This window comes from Eleutherodactylus coqui, chromosome 4 (assembly GCF_035609145.1).
Source record: "Eleutherodactylus coqui strain aEleCoq1 chromosome 4, aEleCoq1.hap1, whole genome shotgun sequence".
Taxonomy (NCBI): domain Eukaryota; kingdom Metazoa; phylum Chordata; class Amphibia; order Anura; family Eleutherodactylidae; genus Eleutherodactylus; species Eleutherodactylus coqui.
In genome coordinates this window covers 82,062,698-82,077,413 of record NC_089840.1, presented here as the reverse complement: position 1 = coordinate 82,077,413, position 14,716 = coordinate 82,062,698, and the positions used below count along the sequence as shown (strand labels likewise).

The following is a 14,716-nucleotide window of genomic DNA, read 5'->3' as shown; positions in this document are numbered from 1 at the left end:
AAAATGGCGGCAGAAAATAATAATTAAAAAATTAAATGTCTTTGAAAAAAAAAAAAGAGTAGTACAGTAAAAAAAAAACTGTACAAGTTTGGTATCGTAACAATCGTACTGACCCATAGAATAAAGTTATCATGTAATTTTTGCGGCAGTTTGTGCGCCGTAGAAACAAGACGCACTGAAATGCTTTGTGCCACATTACTATATGTTTTTAAACACTTTGGACAGTTTTTCCAACTGTCCAACAAAGAGGCATGGTCTAAATTGTGCCAAAGTTGTACCAAATTTCTGCAAATTGCACCCAACTTTGGCGCAATTTTTGGTGTCAGCTAATAGGTGGTCTAAACTTAGATTAGGCCGTCTTAAAAGTCAATAGATTTATCATTCAGCAAAGCTACTGCAACAGATCTGGTGGATTTTGAGACTGTCCAATCTAAGTTTACATTAAAGGGGTTGTCCCGCGGCAGCAAGTGGGTCTATACACTTCTGTATGGCCATATTAATGCACTTTGTAATGTACATTGTGCATTAATTATGAGCCATACAGAAGTTATAAAAAGTTTTATACTTACCTGCTCCGTTGCTGGCGTCCTCGTCTCCATGGTGCCGACTAATTTTCGGCCTCCGATGGCCAAATTAGCCGCGCTTGCACAGTCCGGGTCTTCTGCTCTCTTCAATGCAGCCGCTCGTGCAGAATGCCGGCTCCGTGTAGCTCCGCCCCGTCACGTGCCGATTCCAGCCAATCAGGAGGCTGGAATCGGCAATGGACCGCACAGAAGAGCTGCGGTCCACGGAGGGAGCAGACCCCGGCGGCCATCTTCAGCAGGTGAGTATGAAGACGCCGGACCGCCGGGATTCAGGTAAGCACTCTCCGGTTTGTTTTTTTAACCCCTGCATCGGGGTTGTCTCGCGCCGAACAGGGGGGGGGTTTAAAAAAAAACAAAAAAACGTTTCGGCGCGGGACAACCCCTTTAACTTTTAAGCCAGTATTAGTAAATAAGCCTCATTGTATGTAGAAACAATAACTCTAGGAAAAACTGGTAATTGGTAATTGGTTCACCCTTAATGACATGGTCTATTTTGGCCATAAGGCCCAAACTGTATTTTTTATAGGTACCATTTTGGGTGTATATAATGTATCGTAAGCTTTTAGTATTTTCTATTTTTGGAGGGCTTGGAGCGAAAACACATCAATTCTGTCATTGTTTTTTTTTGTTCTTTACAGTGATAATCATGCAGCATAATTGACATGCCATATCTTTCCTGTTGGCTGGTACAAATACGACAATACCAAAAATGATTTTTTTAAAGGTTTTTCCACTTTTGCACAATAAAAATCCTTTTTTCTTTTACATCGTTGCGTTTTATGTTTTCATGGACTGCGCTCTGTGAGGGCTTACTTTTTGCATGACAGGCTGTATTTTTTATTGGTACCATTTTGGGGTACATGCAAAAATCTGTGCACAATAAATAGTGTGTTCAATTTATTGTACTGGATGTTATAGATACGGTGACACCAAATATGGGGGTGGGGGGTTAAATTTTTGTATTAATTTTTAAACAAATTGGAAAGTGCAAAGTTGTATTTTTTTTAACATTATTTTTTTAAAAATATTTTGTATTAAAAGCTGTAAAGTTTGGTCTCCCTTGAAAACATGCTGGTCAGGGGTCACAAGAAAGATACTTTCTCTCGACCCAGTTTAAAAGCGTTATCCCACTATCTAATGTGTATAGGAAGCTTTAGTAACAAGGATGAAAGTAGACGTGTCTAAATAAGCAATATATAAATCGCTGTTGGCAAATGCTAATGTGCAGAGAGCAATAAACATTTCTTCAGAAGGGTGTGCCGTTCCAGAATTGGCAGCTGTTTGTATCTGTGTTTAGCCTATGAGGAGAAAAAAAATAACCAATTGTGAAAAATCAAAAAATACATTTACTTTTTAGAATGTATACAAATGAGAGAGTTAATATAGTGCTTCTTAACCCCTTCTCGCCCACCCCTCATAAATTAAAAGGGTAATGGTAAGGTCACCCCCTCTGCAATTGGGATGATTGTTAGGTATTTTCCTATGCAAAGGGGGCTCAGAGACATGCAGAGGAGATTAAGGCCTCCTGTCCACCGGCGGATCGGATTCCGCATGTGGGAGCCCGCAGCGGAATCCAACCCTGCTTACAGCTGAGGACATTGCAGGTCTTCTACTTATCTGTCCAGGTCTCCTATCTTCTTCACGGGGGAAGAGTGTGGGCGTGCCGCCGCACGTGCGCAGTGGAGTGGTTTTTTTTTAACTCCTGCTTTCGCGCGGGATCTGCGGCCCATCCGCATTTAAATTGCGGACAAGCCGCAGATCAGTTGGCTTCCACTAATTCTGTTCCTTAGTTGACTAAAAAAGATGTGTTCTTTTTTTTCCGTCTATCTCTATTTTTCCAGTCTGTGTTAGGGAGATTATGCATCTAATTGTGGGAAGGCGATGGCCCCCAATGCTCTTATAGCTTGTATATTTGTTTTTACCACAGATTTACTGACTCCGCATCCATTTGATAAATCCAATCATTATGTGTTTTTTTTCTTGGTGATGACAAGGATCAGGTATTTTTTCTGATCTAATAACTGTAGACTGTATAAGGGACAGGAGCATTGTTCATGTTATGATTAGGTACAATGAATGGTCTGCTGACATTATCTATTATTGCTGGACTGATATATAAAAGGAGTAATACATAGCAATGGTCTAAAATGATCATGGAATTTGGAGGGGATCTCCTGGATCATTGGGTCTGTCCTCCTGCTTATTGTAGCACTCAAAGTAACTGGCTCGTGAGTTAATCAAGCCCACGACCTTGCCGCTATAAATGTTATGCTCTTATTGACTAAGCTAACTTTATCTCCATTTCTGATGTTGGTGTTTAGCATATATAAAAGGAGCAAGGCATAGCAATGGTCTAAAATGATCATGGTGTTGGGAATTTGGAGACCCCAGGATCTCCTGGTTCATGGGATCTAGCCTCCTGCTTTATGCAGTACTCCAAGTAATTGGTCCGTATGGCGATCAAAGCCCCGACCTTTCCACTGCTAGCGCTGTACTCTTACTGACTGAGCTAATTTTGTCTCAGTTTCTGAAGTCTGTTATTTGCACAGACCTGATAACTGGATAGTGTCTTGCATGAACTTTTGCTATTAACCTACAGGTGTGTATCTACATCTTGATTGGTTCTTCCAGGATCTGAAAGGGGAGGTAATCCTGTTCAGCAGTCTCTTGGCATTTTAAGAAGCAGCCATGCTATGTGGTTCTTCCACAACGCCACACCTTGGTAGTTCTTGTCAGAATTTACTGACTGCAGTTTTAACTTAGGCTAGATTGATACTAGTTAGCCAGAGTAGCTAGGCTAGCTGTCATCAAGCCACACTAGACAAAAAGCAGCTACATCTGGCTCATGGCAATCAGCTCCTTTGTCACTTCTAGCAGCCAGATAGTAAGTGCAGCATAGGGGGTCTACTGAGGTAATAAATGACCCTGCAACTTCTGGGTCTAACCCTTGTATTTCTACACCTAATCGTAGCACCATTGAGTACTCCTCGTATATTTGGAGGTCCAGGGTGATTCCCTGTCCCCTCGTTTATATCATATTTGAGGTCTACACAGGCATTGTGTGCTTACTATTATAAAGGTTACATCCACATTACTGTCAATGAACTACCACTGCTAATAGAATATGAGGCACCCAATTAAGGAATAAAAGAAACTGGTACTTTCCGATAAAGGACCCCTGATTAGTTTGATTGAAATGCGTGTAGACTCAAATAAAGTTGGGTTAATCAATGGATGTTATAAAAAGAGTTAATCGCTCATTATGTCACTAGATGGGTTCCACAACAAATGCGTGTTATCTCTACTGATATTGGTTTAATTACAACTACACAACCAAATTTTAAGCCACAGGACATTTTAACATGAACTCTTGATACAGGCATCTCGTGTTTTATCACCCATGAGGCTGCATTTGCGCTGCGGCGTTTACCAATAAACATTGTGCTCTCGCCTCCATGATCAATCAGTGCAATGCCAAGGGCCCTGTGACTGTAACACACACAACTTAATAAATTAGGGACTGTGGTGGGTATTACAAAAATCGCGCTCGAATATCCATTAGGGCACATTTTTTGTATATGTTTTGGGGATAACCAACTACAGAAGGAGATCCAGCCATTTCTTGGTGTGTTTCCCCATCCTCCGTTCTTTCTCTTTTGTGTTTTTTGGTTCTTTTGGGGGTTTATACTTTGCTTCACACTAATGTCATCACTATTGGCTATGATCAATTCCTGATTTTTAATGAAAATTATTAGAAGTTATATTTTATCATTATCCTTTCAGTGATACCTTGCTGTTATTAGGAAGACCCATGACGTCTGTACTGAGTACACCATTTTTCAGTGAGAGTAGGTAATAATGCAATATAATCACATTGTATAACTGTACCTGTTATTCCTAGATCTTCACTTAGTATCGGATCCCTTTCTCTGATTTTTTGGAGTAGTACGTTGGAACTGTTATCTCCCTTTCCGATTACTGTATCAATCAGTAATCGGCATTTGTCTGCACGCAGAGCGTTATCTAGAATGATAGACTCCTCTGCATTATTGAGTATTTTTTGATGAAGTAAGTCATCTATCAATCCTTGTATAAGTGCTTCTCTGCAGCGTTCTACTAACTGCAGTCGGACTCTTCTAAGTTAATCTACAGAATAGAATTCAAAATGAAAGACTGATGGAGGAAAGCAGAACATTGTTTACCAGCTGTAAGAGTAAAGGTTAAAACTGCCATGCAGATTTCAGTCTTAGATCCCTCAACATTGTTTCCTACTATACGCTACAACTAGATATTGTTACAATGTATGGTCACTGACTTACCCCTCCTGGCACTGGCTGTGTCCTCAATAGCCAGTGAACCTAAACAAAGTGTTCCCACTCCAATCATATTTGACACCTGACTATATCAGGCATCCATTTTTCTGTGGAGGGTGCCTGAGTATTGTAGTCATTTTTTCCTCGCTAAAGTTGGTATCAAGTTTGTACTGATGTTCTGGTTCCTTACATTGGATGTTCCTGACTACTTTCCTGTCTTTGCTCCTGACCCAAGCTTGTTACACTGACTATGTTTCTGTTCGCTACCTGCCCCAACCTCTGGCCTGATTTCCCATACCGGACCTGTTCTCTGCGGTTTGACCTCTGGCCTGTCCCTCATGTTGAAGTGTGTCACCTGTCCTGACTCGGACTGACTACGCTCCTGTTTACACCCTCAGATACCAAGCCCAGACCTCTAACAGCATCAGCTGACACAGTACTGAGACTACTTCATGAGTATTGGCCTGAGGATCCCACACCGAAGCCCACATCCCAATCAGTGAAGTTAAAGGGTGAAGACCGGGTTCCTCAAGTGTTGCTTTAAGATATGGCCCAAAGCCAAACCAGTCTGTGGCTTAATGGATCTACATTCCCTGATCCTGGCAGATATACTTAGAAATATTTTTTTTCTGGCAGAATAATAAAAAATCATGACATGCTCAATTAGATGATGTATTGCAGAGTAAGGGGGACTTTCTGTTTAGCCATATACAGCTTCCTGTAATCGTCTCTGTCGTGAGCATAGGCGTAGCGTCAGGGGGTGCTGGGGTCGCCATGGCGACCCGGCCCGTGAGCTCAGGGGGCCCTGGGGCTGCCCTCCGCCATACCCCCATGCACATTCATTGCATTAATGGCTGGCCGTTCTTTCCCCCGCATGATGCGGCAGTCAGAACAGCCAGCCTGAGAGGAAAAGCAGGGAGGTACTCACATGGGCCGGCAGGGGAGGAGGTCACATGGGACGGCAGGGGAGGAGGTCACATGGGACGGCAGGGCACAGTGATCATGTGCTGCCCCCCCCCCCCCCGCTTCCTGCTGAATGGGGAAGCCTCTGAGTTTACCTCTCCTGCTGCTGCTGTCACATGGAGGAGAAGTGGACCGAGCCCTGGGGTAAGTGTATATATGTGTGTGTATCTATCTCATATCTATCTATCTATCTTATATCTATCTATCTCATATCTATCTATCTATCTATCTATCTATGTAGCTCTCTCTTTGGTATAAGTTATACATCTCCCTGGATTTACTGTATTTATTTGCACCCTTTACACGCAATTAAAAAACGCATCAAAACTGCATGCGGTTATTAATAGTGTCTGCTGCTCCTTTACGGTGACTACCCACTAGAGTTTTTTTTCACGGCGAAATTCGCAGCGTTTTTTTTTTCTGTAGGGGTCTATGGGACTTGTAATGTTAAAATAGCAATCGCGCAAAATCGCAATTTACCGCGAAATCGCGGTTTTGCGCGATCGTGATTTTAACATTACAAGTCCCATAGACCCCTGCAGAAAAAAAACCGCTGCGAATTACGCCGTGAAAAAAAACTCTAGTGGGTAGTCATCCTAATACCGTACGCTGTCTTTAAATACTGCATGCAGGTTTTTTATGTGTCTTAAAGGGGTTGTCTTGCGGAAGCAGTGAAATTTTTTTTTTGCCCAGTCCCCCTTATTAAGCATACATTACTAAGCCCCCCTGTAAATGACTTTTCTAGCTGGTTTGTACTTACAGTTCCAGTGTTTCAGCAACTTATAAAAAGTTTCCCCAAGATGGCCGCCGGCTCTTTTCCCGTCACTTGCTGTAGCCCGACGTGCGCGCTCCCGAGATGCTACCAGCTGTGTCTCCCTGACAACCAGACGCCCCGCTGACGCCGACCGGACCCCGGGATTGAACGCGGTAGGCTCCGGGGCCACAGCGGTAGGCCCCGGGGCCCAGCGGTAGGCCCCAGGGCCACAGCAGTAGGCTCCGGGGCCACAGCAGTAGGCTCCGGGGCCACAGCGGTAGGCTCCGGGGCCCAGCGGTAGGCTCCGTGGCCACAGCGGTAGGCTCCGTGGCCACAGCGGTAGGCTCCGGGGCCACAGCGGTAGGCTCCGGGGCCACAGCGGTAGGCCCCGGGGCCACAGCGGCAGTCCGTCACGCGTCACCCCCGTCAGTCCGTCACCCATCATTTACCTGGGCGGCTGGGCTGGGCGGCTCTGCACCTTCCTCTAAGAGAGGATGGTAGCAGAATGGCTGCTCCAGCGCACTCCCGAGAAGATACAGCTCTTCTGCAGAAGAGCTGTAGCGGCTCATGCTCAGAGCAGAAGACCGGACTGCGCAAGCGCGTCTAAAAAAGCAAGCCGCCAGCAAATTTAGACGGAACCATGGAGACAAGGACGCTAGCAACGGAGCAGGTAAGTGAATAACTTCTGTATGGCTCATAATTAATGCACGATGTATATTACAAAGTGCATTAATATGGCCATACAGAAGTGTATAACCCCACTTGATTTCGCGAGACAACCCCTTTAATTGTGGTTCTAAAGTGCAACAAACACATGACCCCCCTGAGGCCGCTCTCACATATGTGTTCAGAAAACGCAGCTCGAAATCGTGGCATTTTTACCATGATTTCGAGCAACGTTTTTGAACACAGGTTACAGCGTTTGACAGCACTCTTCAATGCACCCCATCATTGTGATGGGTGATGAGATGTGTTAAAAACCACGAAAATGCAGGAACAGAACAGACAGCTCTCGAAAATCACAGCGTTAGAAACACCGTGTTCGAGCGCAAATTTGAGTAACCTCATTAAAATCTCTGGGAGTGTTGTACCGCGGTTAGTACGGCACTCGGGGCGCTGTGCTAATAGCGCTAAAAAGAGGTGTGTGTGTGAGAGTGGCCTGCGGGGCTACAAACAAATCTTCAGGAAATGCATCATGTTTGGAAAGATTACGCCAAGGGACAGATCATGTATGCAGCACGATCTAGGTATGGGTACGGGGGCGTGTGGGGTTGAGGCCCGGGGAGGGGGGGCCCCGAGCTGAACTTTTGCACCCGGGCCCCTGAGCCTTTAGGTACGCCCCTGGTCGTGAGGTTAGCTAATGAAAGATGAGAGGAAAAAAGAGGGAGCGGAGCATGTACTTGAGAGTTTCACAGTCTAGAAACCGATGTTTTGGTTTGGGAATTTTATTTTCTCCTCCCTTTATTCTATATATGGGAGTGAGATTGCTCAATTCCTGATAAGTCTGAGAGGGTGCAGCCGGTCCACGAAACATCACACCTTCCCAGGAGGATGTGCAAATACATAGAATAAATGTAGGAAAAAAGTGGTTGTAGGCGCAATCCCTTTTATTAAAGAGGCACGAGATGTATTTCTAAGCTCGACTCCTCTCTTTTTAAGAATAAACCCAGCATACAATAGACGTGTTTTGGGGCCATTGCGCTCCTTCCTCGGTACTTTAGTTGGGGAAACACTGTACATATAATGGAGAATATGTTGACATATAGGGGGGCAATTGCATAAAATTTAATTTATAATACTAAAAACAGTAATTTATAGCAAATAAGTGGAAAAATGAAGAATACAAGTAAATAATTAAACTAGTAATTGAATAATTGGATACATAGCTTCCAATTTTATAATTGGGCTAATAAATTCTAGGTCCATATCTATAGCAATATAGATAAATGGATGGAAATAATATCTAAAATAGCCCTCATTATTGTATAATAAAAAATGGAGCTTTTGCTAAAATTAAAATACATATAAAACATTAACTTATTCAAATAAGTTTAAATATAAAACATAAGAATATTCATTATATATGGTATAAAGACAAGAAATACTATATAGGGCTAAAGTGCAATAGTGTCTTGTGTTGGTAGTATAAATTGCTTACTAGCCAGCACTGGTGCGTTCTCTTTACAGAGGAGTGGAGCACTTAGCTCTTCTCAATGCAGGTATTTGAGTAAAAACAACGTGGGAAAAGGACTCCAGAGGATGCACTCTGCAGGCCTTCCCTCTTCTTTCACAAGGTTGTCATGAGGTTGACTTTGACTTTCTACAAATAGACTTGCCTTGGATTTCTGAACTGTGTAACCTTTATTCTATTATACTTATATGTAACTGTAGTTTGTTATCACAGTTAATCTGATGTCTGGTTATATGTAGAAAGGATTTTTTTATATACCTGCTGATCATGGCTGTCTGTGTCTCTTATCTCCACCTGCTGTTGGGCGTAACCAGCACCACATCTCCCGTGTGGTCTGTGGCAAACATCAGTTTCTCGATCCCCATTGGGTGCATGTGCGCTGCCAATCCATGTCTTATTAAATGGCCAGTGCAAGCAACCAGCTTTTCCATCTCCAGCCCATGCAATAAGGCCTATAGCTATTTAAAGCACCCTACCCCAATGGCAGGTACCTGAGCAAAAGGTCACCATACTGTGTGAAAGCTATTTTTTGTCTGGTCACCTGGTATTTGACTCTTGCCAGAACCACCCAGCTTTCCTGACCTCTCTAATCCTGACCTTGGCTTGATATTTGACTATGCTTTCTTTATCTGTTGCCTGCCCTGATCTATGTTGTGAACGTATTTCACCTGCCCTGATTCTGGCTCTGTTCTATGACTACGTTACTGTCTACGCACTCAGGTAGTTGTCTCCGTTGTGTTAGCAGCTACATAACCAAGACTATTTTGAGGTAAGGGTCTGATGTCCCCCATAGCGAACACCAGATCCCAAATGGTGGGGTTACATGGTGAAAATTGGGGAACCCCAGGTATATTCTCCAGATTAAACCCTAAACAAGATCGATTTTGTTGCACAACAGATGCTACAGATATGTATAATATTACTAAATGATAAGTGTGACAGATTGTACTGAGTATGTTAAAGGAGTTTAAGAGGGGACTAGATGCCTTTTTAGAGCGCTATTATATAACTAGCGAGGTAGGAACTTTCAAAACGTTGAGCCAGGGATTACTCTGATTGCCATTATGGAGTCGGGAAGGAATTTTTCCCCCTAAATGGGCTAAGTTGGCTTCTGCCTCATTGGGCTTTTTTTTGCCTTCTTCTAGATCAACAAGGGCGGGTGGAAAGTGGCTGAACAAGATGGACATTATTTTCTTTCAGTCTAACATACTATGTTAATATGTTCAGACAGCACTGAATAGGGACCGAAAGAAAATCTAGACAGAAACATATGGAGCAATTGGAGGAGCTGCTCTGGGGAAGACAGTTGGTGTGGTGTAGAAGCCACCAGTGTTGCCATAATATCCGGCTCCTGGCCTCAGTAAGGAATTGTCCCGAATAGAAGAAATATTCCCCACAGAGAGGGACCATTGCTGATGTGTAATGTTGATGTACCAGCACTGTATTAAGTATGTGCAGATGGCAGATTCTGCTTCTGAAAATCAAATCCGCATAGAATCAGGTAGGAAATTCCACATGCAGATTTTGCTTATTCTCAGGGCTATATCCATGTTTGGATACACAAAAAAATATGTGAATGAAATATACGGCTTAGCTGTGGATTTCTGCCACGGCTTTTAGAGCGGACTCCACATGGAAAAATCCTAGCTGTATTCTGCCATGTGCACATACCCTTAGTGTGATAGTGCTCAGCAGACAATGAGAGACTGGCTGCCCTGAGTCCTTGTGAGAGGCTGGGAAATACAGTTCAGCAGAATGAGGGGACTGGGGGTGTTAGAAAAGGCACTTATTACCTGAGAGGTTCCCTTCAAGTCAAGTAATAGTTATCCCTTCTTATGCCACCAAGTGTGAACTATGTAAGTAAAGGGACGTGGCATAGCTAGGATAAGACCACTTCCATGTAATATATACAGCCTGTGCATCCTGCTTTCCACAGCTGTTACACTGTTTGCCTTGTAAGACTACTTTCACATAGTGTTTTTTGATCCAGTTCTATCAGGCTAAAAAGTCAGGTACGGATGAAAACCTTGTGAATCAGAGACCAAAAACGTTTCCCTTTCACACATTAAACCCCATCCTGCTCCAGATTTCTATCTCCATGACATTTTTGGCATGAAGATGGAAACCTGAGATGAAATCAGTGCTGAATATAGCATAAAAAAACTATATATGAAAGTAGGGTTAGTGTGCCATCCTTCCTCTCTACTATCTCAGCACTGTACAGTAGGTAGACATGACCCGGGTATTGTAGAGTCATGTCTCGTATTCGACTCTAAGGACTCCCACCAGCTGCCATGACAAGATTCAATCCCTAGAATCCCCCCAACCTCTCAGCTAGTTAAGTTTCCACTCTTAGCTACATCCTGATTAGTCTGGTCTGAGGAATAAGGAAATCTTAGGCCAGGATGGTCGGACTGCTACTGATTTCCTGCTTAAAATGGCTCTGCTATGCCCTGGAGAGCATTTGTATTCCCTAAACTCCACCCCTGTAACCCTCCCCTAAATCCTTAACGCTTTAGCTCCTCATCCTCCCTACAAGCCCCTCACCATGTGGGCCTCCACCCAGGGCCCTGGCCTCAGTTACGGCCCTTATTTAACTTACTAATAAAAACCTTGTTCTGCTGCTCTGCAAATTATATTGGCTCAGTCATATTCAACAGTCCTGTTCTGTTTATCTGCCATACAGCTGTGTAATACTTGTACCGGCAGCTCTCCGAATACTTTACTACTGCTGAACTCCTTCGTCTAGTAGCGTATTTGATTGATCTCTGTCTGATAACAGACCTCAGGAACGCAGAGATCGCTTGTTGGAAACGGCATAAAGCTAACACAAATATTATTATTATGCAAATACACTTTGTGGTCAGATCACGGTTTTGCACACATTAACATAGTAACATAGTGTGTAAGCCTGATATATGTCCATCTAGTTCAGTCTATTATCCCCCAATGTTGATCCAGAGGAAGGCAAACAACCCCATGAGGTAGAAGACAATTTTCAACATTTATAGGGAAGAAAATTCCTTCCCGACTACAATCTGGCAATCAGAATAATCCCTGCATCACCGATCCGACTAGAATATAATAAGTCAGATGTACAAAACACACTGATGTAGTTAAAATGAAGACTCCTAAACAGGATACATTACCTGCCATCTAGAAGGGATCAGCAGCGCCGTCTATATTGCAGGGTTCAGCTGAATCTACTCTCCGGACTGAAGCTCGTTTTCGAGGAAGCAGGAATTACATTGTTTAAAGATAAACAACTGGCTGATATGTAGGGGGGGGGGGGGCAGTCAGGGGCGTCACGTCTTACTTAGAACTTTTTCTCTCTCTCACGGGATGTTCTTACATGAACTTATTCCACAGAAATGAGAAAGCAGAAGAGCGTTGCTTCATGTTCTAGTTTCGGAGTAACATCACAACAAGCTGACTGTAAATGCAGAAGAGAAGTGCAAAACTACTGAAGGAAATAGATCTTTCCATACACGTAAGCTTTACATGAACATGAGGAAGTGAAATCCACATCAAAATCTGCATGTAATACATGCAGATTTTAACATGGATCCTCACTAGAGATGAGCGAGCACCAAAATGCTCGGGTGCTCGTTGCTCAAGTCGAACTTCCCGTGATGCTCGAGAGTTCGTTTCGAGTAACAAACCCCATTGAAGTCAATGGGCAACTCGAGCATTTTTGTATATGACCGATGCTCGCTAAGGTTTTCATTTGTGAAAATCTGGAAAACCTACGAAAGTGATGGAAAGGCCACAGAAACGGATAGGGCAGGCGATGGGCAACATGCAGAGCTGCATCTCAGGTTCCCAGGTCTCACTATTAAGCCACAATAGTGGCAAGAGTGTCCCTCCCACCCCTAACAATTTTTACTTCAGACAAACCCTCATTAGCAAGGCACACCTTAGCTAGGCACCACACTACCTCCAACCAAGCACAATCACTGCCTGCGGGACACATCGCTGCCTCTTCCCCAGGGTTACATGCTGCCCAACCCCCCGCACGACCCTGCGTCTGCAGCGCACACAAAAGTGTCCCTGCGCAGCCTTGAGCTGCCCTCATGCCACACGCTCGCTTTATAGCCACACCACTCTCATGTCTATTTATAAGTGCATCTGCGATGAGGAGGAACCGGAGGCACACACCGCAGAGGGTTGGCAGGGCCAGGTAGCGACCCTCTTTAAAAGGGGGGAGGGGGCGATAGCCCACAATGCTGTTGAGAATTGATGAGACATTGACGTTCGATCTTCATTCCAATCCTGTGCCACCACCGTCAGGAGCTGCAAACGTGGTCATAAAGGGCACTCAGGTGCCAGCCCAGAACTTCTACACATCTCCACAATGCAGCAATACTCTGTGTCGGAAGTATGTGAGCGGTCCCTGGGTCTGACTCTGTCCCAGCCAACACCTGGTGTGACCGAAGGTGCTGCGAGTGACATAGCAATGGGGAATCTATGTGTCCACACACTACTCATTCTGTTTGGGTGTCGGATACCTCATCAACAACGCGAGGGGTAAACCATCTGCACTCTGCACCGTACCCAAGTCTGTCAGTGTTTTGGGGACAGACAGGTAAAGCAGCTCTATGGGAAGTCTGTGTGCACCCACAGCATGGGTGGGTCCAAGGAACTTAAAGACAGTACACATAAAGAAATCAGAGTGTCCAAACATGGCAGACTTTCACTGCGCCGAGGACATAGGCCTCTGCCCAAACCCTCAGCAATCGCGGGCATAGAGCGGACTCCGATGCTAGCGTAGCTGTGAACGTCTCATTAGCACTGTATCGATCCTCTTGTTTGGCCCAATGCAGTGCCCCGGATAGTTGTGGTAACGTGAGAGAAAATACATGTTGGCTTCGGGCCACACTCCATACCCTATTCAGTCTGTTTTTTTTAAAGTGCCAGGCAGGTACAACTCCACTATGGGAAGTCTGTGTGCACCCACAGCATGGGTGGGTCCCAGGAACCCAGAGAAGGTACATAAAGAAATCCCATTGCAGTGCCCCGGATAGCTGTGGTAACAAGAGAAAAAATACATGTTGGCTTCGGACCACACTCCATGCCCTAGTCAGTCTGGGTTTTTTTTTAGTGCCAGGCAGGTACAACACCACTATGGAAGTCTGTGTGCACCCACAGCATGGGTGGGTCCCAGGAACCCAGAGAAGGTACATAAAGAAATCCCATTGCAGTGCCCCGGATAGCTGTGGTAACGAGATAGAAAATAAATGTTGGCTTCAGCCCACACTCCATGCCCTAGTCAATCTGTGTTTTTTTTTTAGTGCCAGGCAGGTACAACACCGCTATGGAAAGTCTGTGTGAACCCACAGCATGGGTGGGTCCCAGGAACCCAGAGAAGGTACATAAAGAAATCCCATTGCAGTGCCTGGATAGCTGTGGTAACGTGAGAGAAAATACATGTTGGCCTCGGCCCACACTCCATGCCCTAGTCAGTCTGTTTTTTTTTTTTTGTGCCAGGCAGGTACAACAGCGCCATGGGAAGTCTGTGTGCACACACAGCATGGGTGGGTCCCAGGAACCCAGAGAAGGTACATAAAGAAATCCCATTGCAGTACCTGGATAGCTGTGGTAACGTGAGAGAAAATACATGTTGGCCTCGGCCCACAATCCATGCCCTAGACCAGTGGTGGCGAACCTATGGCACGCGTGCCAGGGGTGGCACGCAGAGCCCTCCCTACTGGCACGCGCCGCCATCGGCCGCCCACCACTTGTAAATACCAGCAGGGGCCGCGGCTCCCCTGATGGCATTTACTTAGCTGCTGTGCTAACATCGCCGATCCTGTCATAGAACTGGTTCACGCCCCCAGCTTCTGATTGGCTGGGGGCGGAGGACTGCAGTGAGCCTGAGAGCTGCGGGCCCGAAGCTGAGAGCACTGGCACG

The 14,716-nt window shown here is 44.8% G+C and overlaps 1 long non-coding RNA gene across 1 annotated transcript; it reads right to left on the bottom strand.

Annotated features, from left to right (window-relative positions):
- Window positions 1-834: 834 nt before the first annotated feature.
- Window positions 835-12,057, bottom strand: LOC136624667 (uncharacterized). Its single transcript, XR_010792375.1, has 3 exons — window positions 11,955-12,057; window positions 4,473-4,730; window positions 835-1,882 (listed from the first exon to the last, which is right to left on the bottom strand). It is a non-coding gene; the product is annotated as an uncharacterized lncRNA (long non-coding RNA).
- Between the last annotated feature and the right edge of the window lie 2,659 nt (window positions 12,058-14,716).